Source organism: Schistocerca americana, chromosome 5 (assembly GCF_021461395.2).
Source record: "Schistocerca americana isolate TAMUIC-IGC-003095 chromosome 5, iqSchAmer2.1, whole genome shotgun sequence".
Lineage (NCBI taxonomy): Eukaryota > Metazoa > Arthropoda > Insecta > Orthoptera > Acrididae > Schistocerca > Schistocerca americana.
Window position 1 is genome coordinate 281,579,280 of NC_060123.1, and position 20,627 is coordinate 281,599,906.

A 20,627-nucleotide genomic window follows, 5' to 3' on the forward strand; every position below is an offset into this window, starting at 1 on the left:
AACTCAATTAATAGTTACCTTTTTAGTTTATTAGTTTCTTCTTCGAAATTACATTCTTCCTGAAAATTTTCTCGATAGCAAGTCCTCTTAACATCGGACACACACAGAATTTACCTGAAGGTCTTAAATATTTTATACAACCGTATCCTGAAAAATACTGAACCTTAATAACATAATTTATCGAGTCACTATAGCTTTATACTGAATTTAATCAGAGAAATTAGACTGTGTATTTGTTTACGGCTGTCAATGCATTCGCACTGAGCGCTCGATCAGCTGTAGGTACGCGTGACGTAGGAAGTAATTGTTTGCGGTCAACGACTGCCTTGTGGGCCGCGCAGACTTGACTGTTGCTTTGAGTATGTGCCCCCGCCGGAATACGGCGCGGCATCCTTGTACTCTCCGTGTGTTTACGTATAACTGTTAGTTACTCAAAAGTATGTCATTCCACAAAAATTTTGACGTTCGATATATGATGTATTCCCTTAGAGCGCCGAGATTTAAGAGTTTCTACTTCGACAGTGTTATCATGAATAATTTTGCGAACTCTATATGGACCGTTATAAAGCAGAAAAAATTTGTGACACAAGCCCTTTCCTTTGTGAGACAAACGGTGAGACTTAATTAACACCTTTTGACCAACTGACAAGGTTTGTAAACGACCAGGACGTTTACCTGATTTCTCTCTTCTAGCAGCCGCAGATGCAATATTTTGTAGAGCCAGGTTGACAACTTCAGAATGCCGCAGTTTCCGTCAAGGCGGAAAAGGAACGATTTCAGAAATGCGATTTGTCGGTGCTTTATTTTTTAATATCAATATAGGCGGTAAAGAAGTTGAATCATTAGGGAGTTCATTCAGAATGTTTTGAAAAGTATGAAGATACTGATCCCAAGTTCTGTGATTCTGATGACAAAGTCGACACAATTTATTGATTTCCTTCATCCATCTCTCTGAAGCGTTAGATTGAGGGTGAAAAAGTGAAATGAAAATTGGTTTAATCTTACGACGCCGTGGAGTACGAAGCCAAATTTTAGAGCGAAACTGTGATCCATTATCTGATATAACCTTATCAACATGACCCACTTCTTTAAGAAAATGTTTGATGAAAGCATTAGATACTGAACGAGCTGTTGTTTTGTGTAAAGGTGTAAAACACACATATTTTGATGTCAGTTCCACTGCTACCAAAATGTACGCAAAACCATTAGTAGAACGAACCACTGGACCAAACAAATCGACTGCAGCCATCTCCTTGAATTTCACTGGAATGATAGGAAACAACGGTGCTCTGTGAGAAATAGTTGGTGGCTTAGCCTTTTGACATAATCTGCATTTGGCAAGAACAGATCGGCAATAGTTTTCTGCACTACAACGCCGTTATCTTCTATCTCTTGAAATAAGTGTGCACCTAGGCCTTTGTATGATGAGTTCGACGCCAAACAAGAATCTTTAGATAAATCCGGATGTGAAAGAAGTGGAGCAGCAACTAAAGCATCACGAAGTTGTTCAAATTCTGATTGAGCTTCCTCATCCCAACACCAATTAGAATTCTTTCCAGATAGTTCACATAAACGAGGTGTGGCCAAATCGTCCAATCTAACAAAGCGTCTAAGAAAATTACAGACACCAAGGAAACTACGAACATCGCGTTTTGTGGTAGGAACAGCATAATTACGAATAGTGTCTAGTTTCTCTGGATCAGGAAGAATACCCTCTGTAGAAATAATATGACCAAGAAATTTCACCTGAGAACGACCAGATTCAGATTTTTTCAAGTTCACTGTAATGCCAACTCTTGCAAAAATACGTAATAATGAATCCAAAAATTTTGTTATGCTCATTCCAGTAACGTTTAGCAATAAGAAAATCGTCGGAATATGAAGTAATATTGTCGCGAAGATAAACAGGTAAAATTTCGTTTAAACTACGAATGAATGCTGCAGAAGATATAATACGTCCAAATGGTAATTTCCGAAACTGGTAACAGTTACCAAAGGCTAAAAAGGCAGTGTATTTTCTACAATCAGGGTGGAGTTCTATTTGCCAAAAACTTGCGCGCATATCAATCGTGGATAAAACTTTAATTCCATGGAAATGTTTAAGAAGTTCATCTAAATTTTGTGGGCGGTCAGTTTCAGGAATGATGAAATTATTTATCTGTCTGGAATCCAGAACCAAACGAATTGACCCATCATTTTTAAGAACGACGTGTAATGGGCTGGTATAAGGACTGACTGCTGGCTCAATAATGCCTTGATCTAACATGTATTGAAGTTCACTCTTAACCTTGTCTCTGTAAGCCAAAGGAATAGCGTACGTTTTTCCTCGAAATGGTTTGTGTTCCTTTACTTTAAATAAATATTGTAAGCCTTATATAGTTCCTGTGTGATGACTAAATACTGTAGCATGTGAAGTCAAAATTTGGTGCAGTTCTTCTCTTGCAACGTCATCTGGCACTTCAGCTTTCTTAACCTTTTCATTAATTAATTCTTCGCTATTAATTACATCATCCATCGCGTCTCTGTATCTATTGTCGTTGTCATGAATGAATACATTGTCGTCATAATACTCAGCGAAAACATCAGAAGTAAGAAACCTTAAACATTTTGTGTCTGATTCAGATCTTGTTAAACACTCGAAAAATTTCAAACATTTCGGCATTCCGGCAACAGTCAAATTCACACTGCCTTCTTTAAAGTTCAAAATTGCCTTATGTGTGTTAAGAAACTCCATACCTAATATAATTTGAGTACTGAGTAATGGAACAATAATAAAATTAGCAGAAAATTCGTATCCTTGACAAATGAAATTTAAGTTGGTCTGTTGTTTGACTTCCACACCTTTTCCAGAAATAGCTCCTCGAATTGTAGTTTTAGAAACAGGTAACACAGGACAAGCAATAGTTCTTACACATATACGAAAAACTGATTCACTAATGACATTCAGTGGGCTCCCAGAATCTAAAACTGCAGTGAACTTATTCTTACCCACACATACTTCAATAACAGGATGTAAAAATGCGTCTACATTATTTTCCTTTTCGTCTAGCAAAATGTCTCTCATGTCTTCCAGGCGTACGTAGTGTAAAGTCTTAGTGTCATTACTTTCTGAACCGTCTATATTGCTGCCAGAAGCCGAAGCTACAAGTCACTGTCGATTGTTTGCGTCACGTCTTTGATTATTCGCATCATTTCGCGGATCAGTTTCTACGATTTGCACTTGTCTCTCGGAATTTCTGTCACGCGGAGGATGCCAATTAGGTCCCTCCTGGCTGTTAGATGTAAATTCTTGGTTGTGTCTGTTATTAAAATTTCAATTTTCCTGTCTGTCTGCATGACTACTTCGTGTGTAATTTCGACTGTCACTTCTGAAATTACTGTTAGATCTACTACCCTGGTTATTTCTGTAGTAAGAATTTCTATTATTGTATGAATAATTTCTGTCTTGATACCGATTACTGTTTCCGTATGATTGATCATTCCAGTAGGAACTACCGTTATTATAACTGTCTGTGTAATTTCTGTTAGAACGTCTGTTATTGCCATAAGGCTGGTATCTATTGTCCTGTCTGTTTCGTCTGTCATTCTCAAAATTACCCATATGACGTCCGTTCCGATCATTATCCCTTCTCTCTGAAAATCTACTGTGATTACCGTTACTGAAAAAATTACAAGAAGTCCCGTCGTCGTTGTCATACTCAAGTTCTTGTAGCAAAGTCTTAAAAGTCTCAATGTCATCTTTACATCTTCCAGCTAAAGCAATTTGTCTTATCGATTGTGGCAGCTTAGTTAAGCAAATGCGAATTAATTCAGTCGGGCTATAAGGGTTGGACAGGAATGGATTCTTTCGAATCATGTCTTCAAAGTATTCTGCCGGTGTGCGGAACTCAGACTGTTTAAAATTACGTTATATAATAAGACTATGTTTGACTCTGTCTTGCGTGTTTTCGGACCAATATGCCGATAGAAATGCATGATAAAAATCATTTAGATTGTTACAATCTCTAATAAGTGCGCGCATCCGCGTCGCCGGTTCGTTTTCTAAATATCCACACATAAATTCCAGTTTGTGACTTAGTGGCCAATTTGGCGGAAGTGCGTACATAAATTGATCTAACCATGAACATGGATGTATGTCATTCTTAGAACTGCGAAAGATCTTAAATTTCCGAACAGTTAAGAAGTGTTTATAGTCAAAGCTTTCTCCTCGTGGCGACAAAGACCTACCGCGTCTGTCCCAGTCCGAATGTCGATTATTGTCAAGTTCGCGCGCCTGGCGGTCTCTTGTTGCATCCCGTAAATGAAATAAATTATTGTCTTATCTTTCCGATAAGTCACCTAATTGTTCTTTCTGTTTATTTACGTCTTCCGTAAGTGTCGCGACTCGGGTTTCAGTATTGACACATTTAGTAGTTAATTGTTCATACTGTTGTGTTAGGTTATTTATTCTGTCATTTGGTACGGATTCCTCGATTCTCTCAAATATTTATTCCTTATCGTGTGCACGTTGTAAATTTAACCCTGAAAATTTTTGTACTATCACGCGATCTCTTCCTTCCTGTTCTCTAATCTGTTCCTTTTGTCTGATTTCTATTGAAATTAATCTATTATTGTGAGAATTCAAAATCGGTTGTACTTCTCTAATTTCTTTCTTTAATTCATCTTTCATGTTTATGAAACATGTCCCTATTCGTGAATCTAACCGTGTTTCCATCTCTGTTTCTAAACGTGTTGCCACTGTTTAATTCAGCCCCTAACCGTGTTTCCATTGTTCCCATATTTGTTTTTAATTCAGATCCCAAATTTAATATGCACTCATCAACTGCTCCATATTAACTTGTTCGAAATTCTTTTCGCCCCTAACATTTCCCGTAAAACTAACTTCCTTCGTCATAGCAGTAAAGCTATCTGTGTTCGATACTATCCCAGAATCTTCTGTCGTTAATCTCGTATTCTGAAAATTTTTTGATTGTGAAAAAATTTGAATTGGTTCCGGACTATTTTCCCGGCTTATTAAATTGTTTTCTACTTCTTTATTCATGATACTGTTTTCCTCTGTTGGCGAGTTCGCCATGTTAACAATTTCGTCATTCTCACTATTCATCATTTTTGCCTTTTTCATCGATCGCGTAATCATTTACAAAACATACAAAACTCGTCACTATATGAAAATTGCACACAATGACACTTTATCACCAATAATATCATTGACACGAAATGCTTCCCTCAAACACGATTAACGAACAATTGAAATCTTCATAATTGCACAAAATTGTCAAACCCGTATACAAGACAACAAAAATTAAATTCTGCAAAAAATACCATTAGAAGAATGACAATTACCAAATCTACGCATGCAATATAGACTACAATTACTAAACAACAAATTACTACAACAGTACTACTGTCTGCTATTTTTAGAATTAGAAGAATTCCAAGGGACGATCCGAAGCAGCGGTCGCCACGTGCATGGGGGCTTAATTATATTATGAATGCAAATACTTTTTTAATTTTAGTCGCTGTATGTACGATTACGAAGTCTCGTAACCGGTTGGCCCTGACCAGTATTACTCCGCAATCTGACTGCATAGAATAACAACAAAGAATGAAAGGAAATTTCCGTTAACACAATTAATTAATTAAGTCCCCAGCAACTATAAAACCTACGAAACAACAAAACACAAGTGTAGCTGTTCTGTGTGTGGAAGTGTGATTCAACGTACATATCTGGCACGGTTCTTCCTCAATAAGACCAGATATTTTAAATACCATTTATACTGAAGTAACTAAAAAAAATAAACAGAAATACTATATTTGCACATAGAAGCCAGAAATACAGTCTAATACAAGAACACAAGCCAGATGCTTTGTTGACTGAACCTGTGACCAAGAGGCATTATTGTTTAAGACATTGAAATAATAAAAAAAAAGGAATTTTTTTACCTTCATATATATTGACGAAAAGCACACTCTGATCATTGCAGCATCCCCAATCCAACAACATCTGGTGTCTAGCCCATCAAAACAATACTACAAGTTCTGAACAAGCACTCACTACCGCAACTTCTCAACTACGACTCGCTACTGCAACATCTGAACAAGCATTCCCCACTGCTACTTCTCAATAAGCACTCTCCACTACCACATCTCAACAAACACTGCCAGTGCAGGCGTCTGAATAATACTCTTTGGCGCAATCTCTGGCGCTGTGGCTCAGGGTAGCCACCTTTCACTGTCTCCCGTAACATTCGAAATACTCCACTAATGGTTCGTGCATTCGGAATCCTCCGAGTTGGATAACGTACGCGATATTCTTTAACTGCAGCCATCACATTTACCATAAATGAACACCATATCGTAAATTTGAAAGGCATCCCTATTTCATAAATAATCTACGAACTACAACAGTTACTATGTGGTTGCACTTAAATACACTGCTGTTATTATGTTCTTTCACTGAAAAACACAGAAAACTAACTCGTTTCAAGCTTTGGAAACGACTGAAACAACTCACTAACGGATGCAATAATGACATAAACGTTTCTACATTCTTGATAGAAAGTAAACAAATTTAATTGTATAATAATCTTTACTTTTCTGGATGTTCTGAAAAACTACTGCAGATACACGTCTGGGACATGTTTTATTAGATTCACCAAACCAATAATAACAAAATATCTGGAAATCGTGCTTTACTTTAACCTCGTACGGTTTTGCGATGACTTCATATTAGAGAAGTTGCTTAATTTCAGGCAAAATCTTTTATTAGCCGTAACTCCGTAACTAATCATTTGCGGACCTATGTTTATATGAACTTTTTTCTTTAGTTTTACTTGTAGAATAACATATTAAAACATTTGCATATCTTCGTGAATCACCCTGTATTCTGATATTCGCTAACGTTATCATCAAAACCGACAGGATACCTAGGATCATAAAACTTGGCAAGAGTCAAAGTTTTACTGTGAAAGAACAGAAAAAATCCAAAAAGTATGAAAGGAAAAAATTGTTTTTGTTATCTGAGCGTCCGTTCGTCTGTGGTGTCCCATTTTTCTCTGGAAAGGGCAGACGTATCAAGTTGAAATTTATGTCACATACTAAGGTCTGTGATTACTTGGTGGTGTAGTGAATGTAAGCTTCGAACCAATACATCCAAAATATTTAGCCATTAATGTCACTCATTTTTATACTCGTAAACTCACTCATCAAAACTTACAGGGTACTTCCCGTCGGCCTAGAATTATGAAATATGCCTAGAGGCGAGGTTTCACACTACAACCAAAGGAAAAGAATCAGAAAAATTTTAATCTGTAATTATATCGCACGAAAAAACGTTACCAGCCTTTGTGGCCGAGCGGTTCTAGGCGCTTCAGTCTGTAACCGCGCGACCGCTACGGTCGCAGGTTCTAATCCTGCCTCGGGCATGGATGTGAGTGATGTCCTTAGGTTAGTTAAGTTTAAGTAGTTCAAAGTGCTAGGGGACTGATGACCTCAGATGTTAAGTCCCTTAGTGCTCAGAGCCATTTGAACCATTTGAAAAAAAAGCTTTTTTTATCATTTATTATCAGAGTGTCTGTCCGTCCGCCCATTTGTTAGGACAGCTTTTCCTCAGGATAGACGTATCATGCTGAAATTTATGACACATGCTAAGGTCTTTGGTATCTTGACGGTGTTAAAAATTTTGCTTTTACCGTCAATGAAATGGAAAGATACGGGCATTTATGCCACATACTTTGATACTCGCAAACTCACTTATTAAAACCTTCCGTTCATCTAGAATCATGAAATTTGTCAGGAAGAAGGTTTCACAGTACAAGCAAAGGAAAACTGTTAATTTGTAATTACATCAAACGAGAAAAATATTTCTTTTGTCGTTTGTTGTCCAACTTCAAACCTGAAATTAAAACATTCACGAAATTCTTGAATTCCTTGGGACCGCTACCTTGCCAATATCAGTGTCGATAACAGGAAAAAATCGTCGGGATCCTCGATTCCCAATTCCCGGAGTGGAATGCATAACGCAGTTTGTGCTGAACCTCCTGTGCGCGAGTCCTGCTCACACCTGGCCATTTTTTTGATAGTTGCCGTCTATTTCTTTGTAGTTATTTAGTCGTTAGGATATTTTAATTTCAGATTTTACCACCCAGCATCACAATATCACGAGACACGTGCTCTCATCGAAATCGCTACCGTTGCTGGTATTGTTACAGTATCCGGTCCGAATACTGGTTCGATGCAGCTCTCCATGCTTGTCTATCTTGTGCAACCCTCTTCATCTCTGCATAACTACCACAATCTACTACAGCCATTAAAACAGCTTACTGATTTAAAGCATTGGTCTCCTTCTACAATTTTTATTCCCCACACTTCCTTCCATTACCAAACTCATTATGCTTAATATCAACTGGTCCCTTCTTATAGCCAAGTTGCGCCACAAATTTATTTCATTCCTAATTCGATTCAGTACCTCGTATTTTGTTATTCGATGTACCCATCTAATCTTCAGTCTTCTTCTATAGGGCCATATTTCAAAGGTTTTTTTTTATGATTTTGCAGTCATTTGACTATAATAATTTTTATTGTATTGGTATACGACCCAAATTCCGGCCTTAGGCCATTTTCAAGTACAAAAAATTATTCATATGTCTAAAGACATCAGACATATAAATAACTTTTGTACTTGAAAATGACAAGACGCCGATATCTGGATTGTATAAAAATACAATAAAAATTGTTACAATCAAATGGTGGCAGCATCATTCAAAACATTTATCATGAGTACGGCTCCAGCCAGAATAAAAATTAGCACGTTTCAAAAGCTTCTATTCTTTTCTGTATCGCCGATTATCCGCGTTTCACATTTATACAAATACCTTCAGAGTACGTACCCGAAAATTTAAATTTATATTAGATGTTAACAAATCCTTTTTCAGAAATACCTTTCTTGCTACAGCCGGTCTGCATTTTATATCTTCCTCACTTCGGTCATCATCAATTATTTTGCTGCCCAAGTTGTAAAACTCGTCTACTACTTTGTCTCTAATTCCGTAATCTAATGCCATCGGCATCGCCGCATTTAATTTGAGAACATGCCATTACCCTTGTTTTACTTTTGTTGACGTCCATTTAACTGTTTTCAACACGCTGTCCAGTACGTTTAACTACTCTTCCAAGTCCTTAGCCTTCTCTCACAGAATTACAGTATTATCGCCAAAGCACAAAGTTTTTATTTTTACTCTCCAAACTTTAATTCCCTTCCAAATTTCTCCTTGGTATCCTTCATAGCATGCTCAGTGTATAGATTAAATAACATCTGGGATAGGCTACTACCCTGTGTCACTCCTTTCGTAACTACTACTTCCCCTTCATGGCCTTCGACTCTTACAACTCTAGTCTATACTAGTTGTAAATAACTGTGCGAGCCCTGTATTTCATCCCTGCTCCGTTAAAAATTTTGAAAGAGTGTAGTCCGGTCTATATTGCCACATGTTTTCCCCAAATACAAATGATCTATGGCCGTGCGGTTCTAAGCGCTTCAGTTCGGAACCGCGTGACCGCTACGGTTGCAGGTTCGAATCCTGCCTCGGGCATGGATGTGTGTGATGTCCTTAGGTTAGTTAGGTTTAAGTAGTTCTAAGTTCTAGGGGACTGATGACCTCAGAAGTTAAGTCCCATAGTGCTCAGAGCCATTTGAACCAACCAAATGATCTAAACGTCGGTTTACCTTTCTTCAGTCTACTGTCTAAAATAAGACGAAGGGTCAGCATTCTCTCACTTGTTCTGCATTTCTCAGGAATCCAAACTGATATTCCCCAAGGTCGGTCTCCACAAGTTCTTCCATTTGTCTGTAAATAATTCACGTCAGTACTTTTCAACCATGACATAGTAAACTAATCATTTTTAGTATTCACAACTGACAGCATCTACCGTCTTTGAAGTTAGGGTTATCATATTCTTCCTGCAGTGTAGATACCATAGATGCCTCGATAGCGTGTGAGATGGAAAAGTCGTTCTCTTTGACTTAGATGAGCGGAAGGAACTTCTTGTGAGTTTAATAGCATTTGCATCAGTTACACAAAAGTCGTCCACTTCTCCCTGATTCAAAGCTAGGGCTGTTAACTACACCTAACCCTTTTTTAAAAGAGAACGAGACGTAGAGAGAGAGAGAGTTGCTCATAAACTTTGTCGTCTTCGGATTGAGAATAATGCAGCATTTTTTTCCTCGGATTAAACAACTCGTGTGTAAGTTCTGTTCTGAGTCGAGGAGACTGGTACAGGAAAGGGAGCAAATTACTTAGAAGGTAGTTGCGAAAAAGACAGAAATCTGTTCTGCGATGTATTCTTCTTATTTTTTTATTTTGTATCCCTTCTTCAGTTCTTCTCTCCCTCTTCATAACTTAAACTCCCCTTTTTATTTTAGCTTCTCTTTTCTTCATCTTCTTGTTTTCTGTTGCACTTATTACTACCGTCTAAATGGGTCACAATGATAGACAGGGTCATCTGGCTCATGATAGAAAGGAACAACATCAAGCCGTCATTCCTGCCTCTTCTCAGTTTCGCTCGCTGCCTCTACTGCTGAGGACGTCAGAGCTGCAGCTTGAGTGCGGCGTAAGATCTAAGGCGTATTTTTTTAGGACTAAGGAATGTGTCCATCGGCTGAAGCTGGTATCCTAACAGCGATCCTGCCGCACCGATCGCATAACTGTTGCAGGTTGCGAAGAGTAGGCCCAAAAGATCATGAACAACGCTACCATTTCTAAAATATGAAACTGAATGACAGGTAAAGTGGGCAACAAGTTATCGGAAATAATTGCTTTCATCACAATAATATCAAAACAAAAACTTAAATTTAAATAAAGTAGTGCAGCCATAAAAGTGAGACAAAATGTGGATATGACATATTTAGATAAAAATAACAGCTAATTAAAGTGAAATACATGGTTACTCTATTTTTGCTTTTATGCAGCATGAATGAAAGACATGTGCTCCAAACATCGTTAGCGGTATTTGGCAGTTCCTTAAAATTCTGTAATAATTTAGGAGTATCTTTTCCGCAATCCCCCGAACAGTGCAACCCACTAAGAAGCAACTCAGATAAGCAAAACTAGGAAGGTAGGAGATGAGGTATTGGCGAAAGTAAAGCTGTGAGGAGTGCTTGCGACTCATGCTTGAGTATCTCAGGGCACTTGTCCGCGAAAGGCAAAGGTACCGAGATCGAGTCTCAGTCCGGTATACAGTTTTAATTTACCGGAATGTTTCATATTAGCGCACAGTCCGCTGCAGAGTGAAAATTTAATCCTGAAAACCAGTAATCCACAACACAACAGAAGTGCTTTGTCTCACTGCAACGCACACTTCCATTAAAACTTACTTTTATCTCAAGGATCAAAATTTTGAAAATAATTTCCACTTATGATAATCAAACGCCTGTAAATTTTAGAGGCACAGAACAAAATTAATGCAACATAAGAATGCAACAAGCCAGCATTTCGAAGTTCTAGTCGTAATTGCAAACAGACAAGAACCGATGTAGTCAAAATTCTTTAGCTGTCAGAAATAAACTTTGAACAAATCACATGTTGTGATGAATTTATTAGGCTCCATACTGGTAAGGTAGTAAATGTTAATTATATTTATTAACTACACAATGTTTTTCACTTTAGTCTAGCATTTAATGATAAATAACAGGATTAGCTCTGGTAGATGCAGATGGGTAAACAGAGCGAATTACAGTCGTATTGTTTCTACAGAATAAATTGGTTTTGAACTATGGCCAAAACGGTTACAGTTTTTTTCTTTCAATAATAATACTGGTTTGATGCAGCTCTCCGCACTAGTCCGCCCTTCATTTACGAATAACTACTGCAACGTACGTCCACTTGAGCCTGTTTACTATAGACAACCCTAGTCCCACATATAATTTTGATCTCTCACACTTACCTCCATTGCCAAGTTAAGTGTTCCTTGATGCATTAGCATGTGTCCTCCCAACCCTCTTCAGTCAAGTTGTTCCATAGGTTTCTTTACGTTCTAATTCTATTGAGTAATTCACTATTTACTCGAGCTACCCATCAAATCAGCATTCTTCCACATCATCGTATTTCTAAATCCTCAATTCAGTTTTTGCCTGTACTGGTTATTGTCCATGGTTCATTCCCTTTTATAACTACCCTTTAGCAAATTCTTTCGAATTTCCATTTCAGTGTTGACTTATTTCTCTTTTACAAAAATGCTTTTCTGTATTTTATACTCTCTTTCCTACTCCCATTATAAGCTATTTTGCTATTAAAATAGAAAAAGTCTCTGCTGCTTGCAATGCCTCATTAGAGTTACCCTTTCAAGAACGTTTTTGACACAATATTCTTTACACCTCGTACTACAATTGCGCATGCAGTGGCTGGAATGGGTTCTGTGTCAATATGTGAGGACTCTGATAGTCATTGCTGATGCACACAATAAAAGTCTTGCATCTCCCAGCAGACGAAGAAGTGCCTCACATCAGAGATCAGAAAAGTGTCCTACTTTCCTCTAAAGTTCTGCAAAGATGTCCTATAGATGCATCTATGAAGCTGATTGCCAAGTTTGGATTCTTTCTCTCGTCAATCTAATTATTTGTTAGCAACTTCAGTAGCTGTCACGTAATGCCTACTTTCCCGCATAACAGACACACGCTCCTCAAGAACGTTTCTGTCTGGAAGCATTCCTACGTAGTGTTGACTAATGGTTGCCAATAATTGGAAAACTCTTTCTCATATTGCGATAAATTTCGTCAGATCTCATGCAAAGACAAAAGCCATCTACGTCACTTTTCTGTTTTATTGGATAACTGGCTCATTGGAGTTATCCTTTGAAAATTTACTCTGACACAGTTAATAAATTTCTATGACACGCTACAGTTACGTGTGCAGCGAAACTTAACCAGTTGACAACTTGTGCTTCGTGGTCATTCGTAGATAACGGCTGTTAGATTACCTAAAACGAGTGGTGACCGCTTATCCAGTGAAATTAAAAGGAAAGTTACCTCGGCGGTGCATGTTTTTCTATGCTATGGACGTGGTCACGGAGGCCAGTGGACGTTATGACTTCAGTTATGATTGTCAGATCTCTTCAACATTCTGATCCATTGTAAAACAAAGTTTGAGTCTTGTCCTCTCGAACTGCATCTTCAATAGCTCTCTAGAAAACCACTGCAGTGTTACTGCCTAGCATGTGCCCCATCTTCTTTTCTTGCCCACGAATGCAGTAGACTTAAGGTCTCCTCAGTCAGAAACGACACGTACCATAGAAAGTAGTGTTGTCACTGCTATTAGTTGTGACTGAAAACTATGCAAGCATTCTGAGTGTTAAATTACTAATCCATTTTGACATACATTTTTTACAAAAAACCTCGCAAATTACTCCTGTATGGCAGGTGATCAAACACTCCCCATCCAAAACGCTGAAGGATCGTCGCTGTTGCGCCTGCAGTGTACAACCGGGTATTGTCACAAAAAAGGGCCGGCCGCGGTGGCCTATCCGTTCTAGGCGCTACAGTCTGGAACCGCGCGACCGCTACGGTCGCAGGTTCGAATTCTGCCTCGGGCATGGATGTGTGTGATGTCCTTAGGTTAGTTAGGCTTAAGTAGTTCTAAGTTCTAGGGGACACATGACCTCAGAAGTTAAGTACCATAGTGCTCAGAGCCATTTGAACCATTTGAACCACAAAGATGGAAATGCATGACAATTACGTTATGTGGGGTGCTTGGAATCCTTCAGCAAGCACTTCCCACTTGGCTGGAAACAATGCATCTACGTCTACATGGATACCTGCAAATCACATTTAAGTGCCTGGCGGAGGGTTCCTCGAACCACCTTCACAATTCTCTATTATTCCAATCTGGTATAGCTCGCGGGAAGACCGAACACCTATATCTTTCCGTACGAGCTCTGATTTCCCTAATTTTATCGTGATGATCGTTTCTCCCATGTAGATCGGTCTGAACAAAATATTTTCGCATTCGGAGGAGAAAACTGGTGATTGGAATTCCGTGAGAATATTCCGTCGCAACGAAAAACGCCTTTTTTTTTAATGATCCTGTATCATTTCAGTGACACTCTCTCTCACATTTCGCCATAATACAAAACGTGCTGCCCTTCTTTGAACTTTTTCGATGTACTCTGTCAGTCCTATCTGGAAAGGATCCCACACCGTGCAGCAGTATTCTAAAAGAGGACGGACAAGCGTAGTGTAGGCAGTCTCCTTAGTAGATCTGTTACATTTTCTAAGTGTCCTGCCAATAAAACGCAGTCTTTGGTTAGCCTTCCCCAGAACATTTTATGCGTGTTCCTTCCAATTTAAGTTGTTCGTAATTATAATTTCTATGTGTTTAGTTGAATTAATGGCCTTTATATTTGACTGATTTATCGTGTAACCGAAGTTTAACGGATTCCTTTTAGCACTCATGTGGATGACCTCACACTTTTCGTTATTTAGGGTCAACTGTTGTTCTAAACATCTTTTCTGTAATACCTTCCACACTGTAGCACTAGGCATATTCAGTTCTAAACTGGAACGTCTCGTTGATTTACCTTGACTGAAAATGTAAGATTGCCGAATTTGTTCCAACTCCTGTGTCAGAGACTGCTGGCCGACTCTAACCCTGTGTCCTACGTGACACACAGCCAGTTCTGGCGAAACGTTTTACCAATTACCAATAGTTTGTCTCTGGTGTGGTGGCTTGCGATATCTATTCTTGAACTGTCTCTGAACTGTTGCAGCGGATTTGGATTCATGAAAACACAAACAACACTACGTACACTCTACACCATTATGATCCCTATTGACTGTTGGAATAACTCATTCACCGAAGCAACCTAATGGGAACGTCGGGAACTAACAGTGTTAGGCGCTAATAAAACTTGACGATATACTGCATTCAGGGCTGTATCAAACACTTTAGTAAGTTGAAACTTCCTGGCAGATTAAAACTGTGTGCCGGGCCGAGACTCGAACTCGGGACCTTTGCCTATTCGAGTCTCGGTCCGGCGCACAGTTTTAATGTGTCAAGGAGTTTCATATCAGCTCACACTCCGCTGCAGAGTGAAAATCCCATTCTGGAAACTTCTGCAAGTTATTTACCCTTTTCGCGATTGAAAATACTTTTGTATAAATAATTTATAAACACCCTGTATTTGCAAATAAGTAATGAATTTGTGTCATGTATTACGAAGGGGAGAGTAAAGATACTAAACACGAAGCTACGCGCTAGTATCATAAGCTCATCAGCCGAAATTCAGGCAACACCTCTTGTGCCCTCGCGTCTCGTTCTGGCGGTAACCGGGAGTTACGTTGTCGAGTAAACACCCCCGCATGACTGTTAGAGCTCCTAGCTTTACGAACTAACCTTCGGTCCGAATGTGTAATACGGACAGCTTAATTACGCGAGGTCACTAATTGAAATACGGGTAAAGGCTAATTGCGCGGCGGGGCGCAGCTGCACGCTCACATGCAACTGTTACCGCTGATAAATATTCATCGCGGGGAGAGGCAATACCTTTTTATCTCTCTCTCTCTCTCTCTCTCTCTCTCTCTCTCTCTCTTTCTCCCTCTCTTCCTCTCACACACATAGCCGCAGCTGGCCGCACTATTTTTCGATTCTTTTTTTCCTGTTCTGATCCCCGCGCGCTGATTCCGGCCGCACTCTGCGGCAGACCCGCCTGGGGTGGCAGCTCTGAGCGCGGGGAACCCCCAGATCGGCTCACGAGCGCCGCCCTGCAGAGCGTGTAATGAGAGTCTGCCATAATGAGCGGGCTGGGACGACGCAGGCTCCCACGGATATCGCGTTGCTCCGCCCTGGAAGCTGCCTACCCCACCAGCGCCGGAGCATGCTGCTGTATGCAGGACCCAGCGGCGAGCTACACCACCGCGCTTTCCTGCCGAGCACTCTCTCCAGTTGCGCACTGGAATAGAACAGGATCAACTGTACCCCAAACTCGTCACGTTACATTGTGATAGCGGCTCTTGTTCCAGCCGACGCGGGCACACTGTTGAAAGATAGAGTGATAGGTAAACTCTTGCTTCGGCAGAGATTCGTGCACCCCACGAACCGTTCTAGCTGGAGTCTCATACCATTGCTCAGCAAGTGATTTTCGTCTATGTCTAATAGAACATTAAAAAAAACTGTGAGATGACGACAGTCATGGGATAGTGATGTGTATACACACACACACACACACACACACACACACACACACACAGAGAGAGAGAGAGAGAGAGAGAGAGAGAGAGAGAGAGAGAGAGACGGCGGTAGTAACGCGTATACGAGGTATAAACGGCCAGTGCATTGACGGAGCTGTCGCCTGTACTCACGTGATTCAGGTGAGAAGGTTTCCTATGTGATTTAGGCCGCACAACGGGAATTAACAGACTTTGAACGCGAAATGGTAGTTGGGACTAGACGATAAGGTATTCCATTTCGGAAATCTTGACGGAATTCAATGTTCCGCGATCCACAGTATCAAGGGAGTGCCGACAATATCATTTCAGGCATTACCTCTCACCTTAGACGACGCAATGGCCGACGGCCTTCACTTAAAGACTGATAGCTGCGTCGTTTGTGTAGAGCTGTCAGTGCTAACAGAAAAGCAACACTGAATAAAACAGCCGCCGAAATCAATATAGGGTGTACAACAAACGTATCCCTTAGGACAGTGTGGCAAAACCTGGCATTAATGGGCAATGAGGATATGAGATGAACATCAACAAAAGCAAAAAGAGGATAATGGAATGTAGTCGAATTAAATCGGGTGATGCTGCGGGAATTAGATTAGGAAATGAGACGCTTAAAGTAGTAAATGAGTTTTGCTGTTTGGGGAACAAAGTAACTCACGCTGGTCGAAGTAGAGAGGATGTAAAATGTAGACTGGCAATGGCAGGGGAAGCGTTTCTGAAGAAGAGAAATTTGTTAACATCGAGTATAGATTTAAGTGTCAGAAAGTCTTTTCTGAAAGTATTTGTGTGGAGTGTAGCCGTGTATGGATGTGTAACGTGGACGATAAATAGTTTGGACAAGAAGAGAATAGAAGCTTTCGAAATGTGGTGCTACAGAAGAATGCTGAAGATTAGATGGGTAGATCACATAACTAATGAGGAGGTATTGAATAGGATTGGGGAGAAGAGAAGTTTGCGGGACAACTTGACTAGAAGAAGGGATCGGTTGGTAGGACATGTTATGAGGCATCACGAGATCACCAATTTAGTATTGGAGGGCAGCGTGGAGGGTAAAAACCGTAGAGGGAGACCAAGAGATGAATACACTAAACAGATTCAGAAGGCTGTAGGTTGCAGTAGGTACTGGGAGATGAAGAAGCTTGCACAGGATAGAGTAGCATGGAAAGCTGCATCAAACCAGTCTCTGGACTGAAGACCACAACAAAAACAACAATGGGCAATGGCCGTAGGTGACCGACTCTAATGCCTTTGCTAACAGTACATCGCATCTTCTGGGTTCGTGATTATATCAGTTGGACCTTAGACGACTGAAAAACAGTGATCTGGTTAGATGAGTCACGATTTCAGTTGGTAAGAGCTGATACTGGGGTTCGAGTGTGGTACAAACCTCATGAAGTGATGGAGCCAAGATATCAACAAGGCACTGTGCAAGTTGGTGGTGGCTCCATAATGGTGTTGGCTGTGTTTACGTGGAATGGAGTGAGTCCTCTGGTCCAACTGAACCCATCATTGACTGGAAATGGCTATGTTTGGGTTCTTGGAGACCATTTACAGCCATTCATGGACTTCATGTTCCAAAACAATGATGGAATTTTTATGGATGATAATGTACCACGTCACGGAGCCACAGTTGTTCACGATTGGTTTGCAGGACGTTCTGGACAGTTCCTGATCGCCCTACATACATCCCAGCTAAAATTTGTAGGCCATAACCGAGAGATCATTTCGTGCACAAAATCCTGCACTGCCAACACCTTCGCAACTATCGACGACTATAGAGGCACCATGGCTTAGTATTTCTGCACAGGACTTCCAACGTCTTTTTGAGTCCATGCCGCGTGGAGCTGATCCATTACGCCGGGGAAAAAGAGATCCTACACGATATTAGAAGGTATCACATGACTTGTCACATCAGTGCATAGGTACCCTATGCTTGACTCCTGCCCAAAGCGGACCTCCTGGTCTCTTGGCTCTGCTTTCTCCTGAACTCTAATCGGACCAGCTGTAAACAGTAGTTAGTTATCTATGAAAGAACAGACAGTCTTGGTCGCAAAACTGGATTATTTATTTTACATAACCCTCAGTGACACGTGTCGCATTATACAAGACATCTTCAGATTGGCTGGCTTAACATCATATTTTGTCAGCCAATCTGAAGATGCCTTGTATGAGACGAAACGCCACATTGGAGGGTAAGTAAAATAAAAAATCCAATTTTGCAGCCAAGATCGTTTGTTCTTTCATACTGTTACTACTGGTTGTTGTACCACACCACCAAAGATTGGAAAAAGGTTTTATTTATTTATTGCTTATTAGCCTCACCTGCAACGCTCGCAGACGACGGCTCCTGAGGGTTGTGAGTTTATTGATGGCCCCCAGATCTTGCCGCAGTGGCGGATATGAATACGGAATTTCGCCAAAGACTCTTTACATCCTGCACAGTGCTGTGCACCTGGGAAGGAAAAGAGCTAAAGGAAATTTACAGAAAGTTATGGAGGGACGGTTTTTTTGTTGGTCGGCGCTCGCAACTTTTGGGAGCAGCGATTTATCAAAGGTCGACATTCGCAGTCTGCCAGAAAATGGCGCCAAACATTCTGGAATTAAGTTGTTAGAAGATTTCTGGTTGGGAGAATAAAGGACGCAGACTGGGATTGGCTTCAACTGCCGTTTTACGTGGGTTCATTCCGTGAAGGGATGCAGAGCACGAGTTCTCGGCAGTCCAGTTTCAGACGTTGGGCATTAGTTCGAGAGACGGGGGTGGAGGTTCAGCGTTCGAGCTTCGACATTCAGCTTTAGCATTTTGGAAGGCACATGGGCCGCACCATGCCAGAGTCCATCGCCACCTACGACCTCGCCTCCTCTCGTCTCATTCACTTATGTTTAAGTTTCGCAGCGTAGTGGCGTACGAAAACCGTACTGGATGATAGGTGCTTTTCCCATATTAATTTATCTTTCACCTTTATGGTGAGCTATTGGAGGAGGAGGAGGAGGAGGAGGAGGAGAATGTGGAGATGGGGATTGGTATTTAACGTCCCGTCGACAGCGAGGTCATTGGGGAAGGAGCACAAGCTCGGGTTAGGGAAGGATAGAGAAGGAAATCAGTCGTGCCATTTGGAAGGAACCATCCAGGCACTTGCCTAAAGTGATGTAGGGAAATGACGGAAAACCTAAATTAGGATGGCTGGACGCGGGCTTGAACCGTCGTTCACCCGAATACGAGTCCAGTGTGCTAGCCACTGCGCCACATCACTCGGTCAGCGACCTCTTGGCCATGACTTTGCACTTTGAGGTTTTCATTATTTTACTCATTAATCTTCCAACGCAGTCATCACTATCAGTTTAATTTTGTTACTAAAATTCAGTTAGAGCGTTTTCTTTCCCTTATTTCCCAATAATCCACGATTGTTATAAATTTATATTAATATCTACACTCATTTTCTCCTATCGAGTTACTTGATTCAGTCTCTATTCTGTGCGTTATTATTTGACTTATCAGTCAGTAATGTACGTGATTTACAACCTGTGTTACATTACAGTAGTTGATAGTTCCCGTTACTGCTTAGTAATTTATTATTGTTTATGAGGCCACACGATTACTGTTCACACGTGGGGGCCACCCTTCCATCCGTTTCCTTCCGCACAATTGATGTCCGTACATCTGGACCTTAGTAAGGGTCTTGCACCGTGAGAAGCGACGCTCAGTGCATGTCAGTGGCAAATCTGATTGAGTAAAGCTTAGCCTCAATGGTTTTTTGCACCAGATTAGAGCCCAAAAGCCCTCTGTTACTTCTGACCCGGAACAAGACACACGGCAAAAATATTGCATGATAATCTCGTAATAACAGTCTGTATTGTTAATAAAAGTAGTAATTGGCCACAGCAATAACAATAATAATAATGGCACCAATAATGATAAAATAATGGGTGAATTAAGAATTATATTAATTAGTTATTACATAGCAAACTCAACAACAATAATCTACATTATTAATAAAAAGCAATAAAAGAAAATAATAATAACGGTAACATAATAATAATGAGATAATGGAGGCATTAAGAATCATATTGAATAGCTTAGCACTTTTTATGTGTCGTGTGGTATCAGAAGTAGTGGAAGGAATGATGCAAGGGGAGAAGTTTAAATGAAAGCTACAATGGTTCTTAGAAAAGGAGAGAATGTCACTAGAGAACTCTGTAGACAAGGGAAAGAAGAAGTGGTGAGGGAGTGAGGGTTGACGAAAGTAAACTGCAAAAGAGATAACTGTGATGTACAGTGGGCCATGAGCTGTCTTTTGAAGTTGTAAAGGATTTTAATTTATCTAATATTGTGTGTGTGAAATCTTATGGGACTTAACTACTAGGATCATCAGTCCCTAAACTTACACACTACTTAACTTAAATTATCCGAAGTACAAAC